At 39.5% G+C, this 5,530-nt stretch overlaps 1 protein-coding gene across 1 annotated transcript in view; it reads left to right on the top strand.

Moving 5' to 3' along the window:
• Positions 1 to 5,530, top strand: part of DDX43 (DEAD (Asp-Glu-Ala-Asp) box polypeptide 43) — a 73,857-nt gene that overhangs the window by 3,211 nt on the left and 65,116 nt on the right. The window lies entirely within an intron of this gene.

The raw sequence follows: 5,530 nt of genomic DNA, 5'->3' as shown, positions 1-5,530 counted from the left end.
TTAATGTAATTATAATATCAGATAAATTCATTTTAATGTACTGTGTTTTTCTCTTCACTCAGCTTATCTATTTGGTAATTTTTACTCCCTGTTCTGTCCCTTCTCAGCCCTGGTAATATTACCCAAGATTGATTCTGTGTACAAACCTTTTCTTAACTTTTTGTAATAGTGGTCTTAAAGCATGATAGTCTTTTAAAAATTTTTTTTTATGATAGTCCTTTTGTGACCAACTTTACTCAGCATTATGTCCTGTTGATGCATCCAGTGTTTTATGAATTCTTTTTTTTTGCCTAATACTCCGTTGTGTGAATGTACTATAGTTTCTTTTAACCATTTCTCTGTTGATGGACGATTGGGTTGTTTCCTTGTCTTCACTATTGTAAATAAACTGCAGTGAATATGGGTGTGTCTACATGTATTCTTTCTCCATACCTATTCAATCTGTATGCTGAGCAAATTATCTAAGAAGCTGGACTCTATGAGAAGGATTATGGCATCACAATTGGAGGGAGATTCATCAGTAACCTGTGTTCATGCAGATTACATAACCTTGCTTGCTGAAAGTAAAGAGGGCTTGAAGCACTTGTTGCAGAGGATCAAGGAATGCAGCCTTTAGTATACATTGTATCTCAGTGTCAAGAAAATAAAGATTCTTACCACTGGACTGATAGGCAGCATCATGATGGATGGAGAGGAGTTGAAACTGTCAACAGCTTCATCTTGCTTGGACCCACAATTGATACCCTTGGGACCAAGAGTCAGGAAATAAGACGACACATTGCACTGGGAAAATCTGCAGTTAGGGACCTTTCCAAATTATTGAGGAGTAGTGATGCCAGTTTGAAGACTTAAGGTGCTTCTGATTCAGGCCATAGTCTTCCTGATTACCAGCTATACTTTCAAGAGCTGGACAGTGAATAAGGATGACAGAAAAAGAATTGATGCCTTTGAGGTGTGGTGTTGGAGAAGAGCACTGAATATCCCATGTTGACAAGAGAATAAACAGATGTCTCAGGGATGGTACAGCCAGAGTGCTCTTTGGAGGCAAGAATGATGAGGCATCACCTCACATACTTGGGACATGTTGCTAAGAGGTGCTATTCCTTGGAGAAGGACATGATGCTGGGAAGGGTGGAGGATTGGCAAAGGAGAGAAAGACTCTCAACCAGTTGGATTGATACAGTGACTGCTGGAGTGGGCTCTTGTGTGTCTGGAAATGTGAAGATGGTTCAGATCTTTTGTTCTTAGGGTTACTATGAGTCATACTTGACTCAATGGCACCTAACAACAACTAACAACTACTTGTGTGGCAGCTTCTTTGGTATGGATAGATAGATAGCTAGATAGATAGATTTCTAGTATTATCATGATTGTTGGATCAAATGATATTTCTATTCCCAGCGTTCTAAGGATACGCCAGACCGCCAGACTGTTTTCCATAGTGGTTGCACTAGTTCACATTCCCACCAGCAGTGTATGTGAATCCTAGTCTTTTCTACACTCTCATTAGATTTGTTATTTGCTGTCTTACTGAACTTTGTATTGTTGCTGGGGTGAGATGGTATATTGTTTCGATTTGCATGTCTCATATTGCTCATGACCTTGAGCATTTCTTCATGTCTTCTATGGTGATATGTCTTTCCATGTCCTCTACCCATTATGTATTTGGGTTTATTGTGTTTTTCTTGATGAAGTATCAGGCTTTTCTATAATTTTTAGAGATGAATCCCTTGTCAGATGTCATTGCAAATTATTTTCTTCCAATCTGTAGGCTGTCTTTTTTACTTTTCAGAGAAGCCTTCTGATGCACATAGTTATTTAATTTTTAGAAAGTTTCCATTATTTAGTTTATCCTCTGCTGATTATGCATTTTCAGTTATATTTCATAGTCTATGCCATAGATTGAGGCCTTTTTCCTCATTTTTTTTTATGATCTTTGCAGTTTTAGGTCCTTGGTCCATTTTGAGTTAGTTTTTGCATGTGATGTGAGATATGGGTCTTGTTTCAATTTTATGCAAATAGATAATGAGTTTTGTCAGCAATATTTGTTAATGAGGCTATCTTTGTCCTAGTTAATGGGTTCCATCTCTTTGTCAAAGAGCAGCTGTCTGTGGGTGGGTGGATTTATTTCTGGGTTCTTAATTTTATTCTTTTTGGTCTGTGTATCAGTCAGTATACTAATGTTGTTATTGTAGCCTGCAACTCATGGCGACCATATACAGCCCTAAACCCTGCCCTATCCTGTGCCAATCTCACTATCTCCGACATACCTACCCCCATTACCCCAGTCACTGGATCAGTCCACCTCATAGAGAGTCTTCCTCTCCTGTGCTGTACCTCCACCCTCACAAGCATGACATCCTTCTCCAAGGACTGGTCCCTTCTTGCAACATGTCCAAAGTATGTCAGACAAAGCTTCAGAATTTTTACCTCCAAACAGCAGCCTGGTTTAACCCTCTCCAGGATGAACCTGTTTGTTTTCTTAGCAGTCCATGGTATATTCAGTACTGCTCTCCAAAACCACAGCTCAAAGGCATCAATTCTCCTTCTATCCTCTCTAGTCATTGTCCAGCTCTCTAACGCATAGCAAGTGATTGCAAAGACCATGGCCTGTATCAGATACCTTAGTCTCCAGACTGACATCATTGCTCTTCAGTACTTTGGAGAGGTCCCTAACAGCAGACTTTCCCATCACAATACGTCTTTTAATTTCCTAACTGCTGGAGTCAAGAGTGTTGACTGTGGAGCCAAGCAAACTAAAGCTGTGAACAATCTCAATCTCTTCACCATCCATCCTGATGCTGCCAATTGTCTCAGTGGTGAGAATCTTTGTCTTCTTGATATTGAGCCTCAATCCATATTGAAGGCTGCAGTCCTTGGCCCTCTACAGCAAGTGCTTCCTTCAGGTCCTCTTCAGTTTCAGCAAGCAGGGTTGTGTCAACTGCATAATGCAGATTGTTGATGAATCTTCCACCAATCCTGATGACACACTTCTCATACAGCCTAACCTCCTGGATAATGTCTTCTGCATACAGGTTGAAAAAGTATGGAGATAGATAGATACCTGGTGTATGCCCTTCCCAATTTTGAACCAAGAAGTGTTTTCTTGCTCCCTTCTGACAACTGCCTCCTGGTCCAAGTATAAGTTTCACATAAGTATGATCAAGTATTCTGGGATTCCCATTCTTCTCAGAGTCAGCCACAGTTTGTTATGACCCACGCAGTCAAAGCCTTTGCATAATCAATGAAACATAGATAGACATTCCTCTGGTACTCCCTGCTTTCAGCCAAGATCCATCTAACGTTAGCTACAGTATATAGCAAACCATTTTCATTACGGTGGCTATGAATGGAGGTGGTGTAAGGCTTCCTAGTTGATTTTTCTTCTTGATTTCTGGGACACAACAAGAGCAATATTCAGAAATGTTGGTATGTTGTGGTTTCATTCTTTCTTGGGGGGGTGGGGCGGTGGTCAGGCCAGAAAGGGAAGGCAGAGGGCTAACAGCTGGGAGAATTGCAGCCCTTATGCTGTCTCTTTCTGGGGTTTTATGATCATCAGGATGGTAAACAAAGGAAAATCACAAGGAAGTAGTAAATAAAAACAAAAGATCATGGGGAAGTCTTTTGTAAATAAAGCTGACAGTCTTCTCTACTGTTTAACTTATGCTTATCTCAGGAGGGAAGGATTTAGTAAATACAAACTAAGAATTATGTAGGATTGCCTTAATGCCTACCCCTGTAAACACTTAAGGATTGCCTTAGTGCTACAGGGTGAATTCCAGCTTTTATCATCCTCCTTCCTATCCTAACATAGCATTGGTTTATTAATATTAAATTTGATAATTTGGCTTCCCACATTTCCCCTCTTTTGTTTAAATAATAATTTTGTGGTCATTAAGGCAAGCTTATTTCTTTTCTTCAGATTTCATTCTTGCTTGTTTTTGTTCTCTTCGTCTCAGCCATTCTTCAACTTTGTCCTCGTCAAAGCTTAGCCTTTTTTGACTCATCTTGGGGTTTCATGTTTTGAGAGAGCACCCACAGCATTTCTGAGCCCTGAGTAAATTCCATTTTGATTTTCGGGGGGCGGGGTGTGTGTATGTGAGAGAGAGAGAGAGAGAAACTACCGCCTCTTCAGGTTCCTGTTTGGGGGCCAAAATGTTGTCTGCCGAGGGAAAAGACAGAGATGGGGACACACAGGAATGGGGATCAGCCAGAAAGCGTGAAAGCAGGGGGCTAACAGCTGGGAGAACTACAGCCACGGTTTCATTCCTATTAGTTTCAAGAGATTTTAAAATTTCTTTAATTTTTTTTTATTACCTCGTAGTGTTCAAACAAGATGTTATTTCATTTCCTCCTACTTAATTTTTACTCATGTTCTCCCTGTTGTTAATTTCAAATTTTATAGCATAGTGATTTGAGAAGATGCTTTGTAATATTTTGATGGTTCTTATTTAATTTACTGAGCTTTCCAAAGCAATCTTTCTGAAACACAAATCATGTGTTTATATTTCTCTCCTGTATAAAAACTGTCCATGGCATTTCAAGCTCTTCAAAAGTCAAGATTCCTTAACATCGTTGACTAGATCTTCTGTGTTTGTTTCTCCAGTCTTCCTGAACACCTCCTTCATGCTTTTTTTTTGTTTGTTTTAGAATTTTAAAAATTGTGATCTGAGTCAAAGTTTACAAAGTAGATTGTTTTTGTATTCAGCCATTTATATACACTAGTTTGAGAACATTAATTACAATCCCCCTGTGGAGTTGCACTTTTAACTGTACTTGCACTTCCTCTCTGTAATTCTTATTTCTGTTAATCCTTCTCTTCCACCCTCTTCTGCCTTCTTAGTTTTATCCTTGGGTAAATACTGCTCTTTTGACCTATTATAAATGGTTATTCTCAGGAGTAAGGGCTTCCCTCATGTTACTCGTCACCTTATGTACCTATATATAGTTTACCCGGAAGTTCAGCTGTAGGGTTGAGTTTTGTTCCAGGTTTAAAGGATTATTAAGTTGCCATAGCCCAGCTTCCTGAATGATCTGTTCCACATATAGATTGAAAAAGTATGGCAACAAGATGTATCCCTGATGCGCTTGTTTCCTGGTTTTGAACCATGCAGTGTTTCCTTGCTCTGTTCTGATGACTGCTTCTCATCCAAGTATAGGTATTCACAATGAGGTATTCTGGGATTCCCATTCTTCTCAAGTTTAGTCTCAGTTTGTTGTGATCCACACAGCCAAATGTCTTTGCATAGTCAATGAAACATAGATATACTTTGCATAGTCAATGAAACACATTCTTCTGGTGTTCTCTGCTCTCAGCCAAGATCCATCTGACATTGGCTATGATCTTCCTAGTGCCATACATAGCCTCTAGTGCCAGATATATTGGCAGTTCTCTGTCAATGTACTGTTCCAGTCATTTTTTAGTAATCTTAAGCATACCTTTTCAACATGTATGCAGAGCAGATTATCCGAGAGGCTGGGCTCTATGAGGAGAATTGTGGCATCAGGATTGGTGGAAGATCTATTAACA

The sequence above is a fragment of the Elephantulus edwardii genome, unplaced genomic scaffold (genome assembly GCF_000299155.1).
Source record: "Elephantulus edwardii isolate Elephantulus edwardi_28Jun2011 unplaced genomic scaffold, EleEdw1.0 scaffold00465, whole genome shotgun sequence".
Classification (NCBI taxonomy): Eukaryota; Metazoa; Chordata; class Mammalia; order Macroscelidea; family Macroscelididae; genus Elephantulus; species Elephantulus edwardii.
This window is presented reverse-complemented; position numbering and strand designations above follow the sequence as displayed.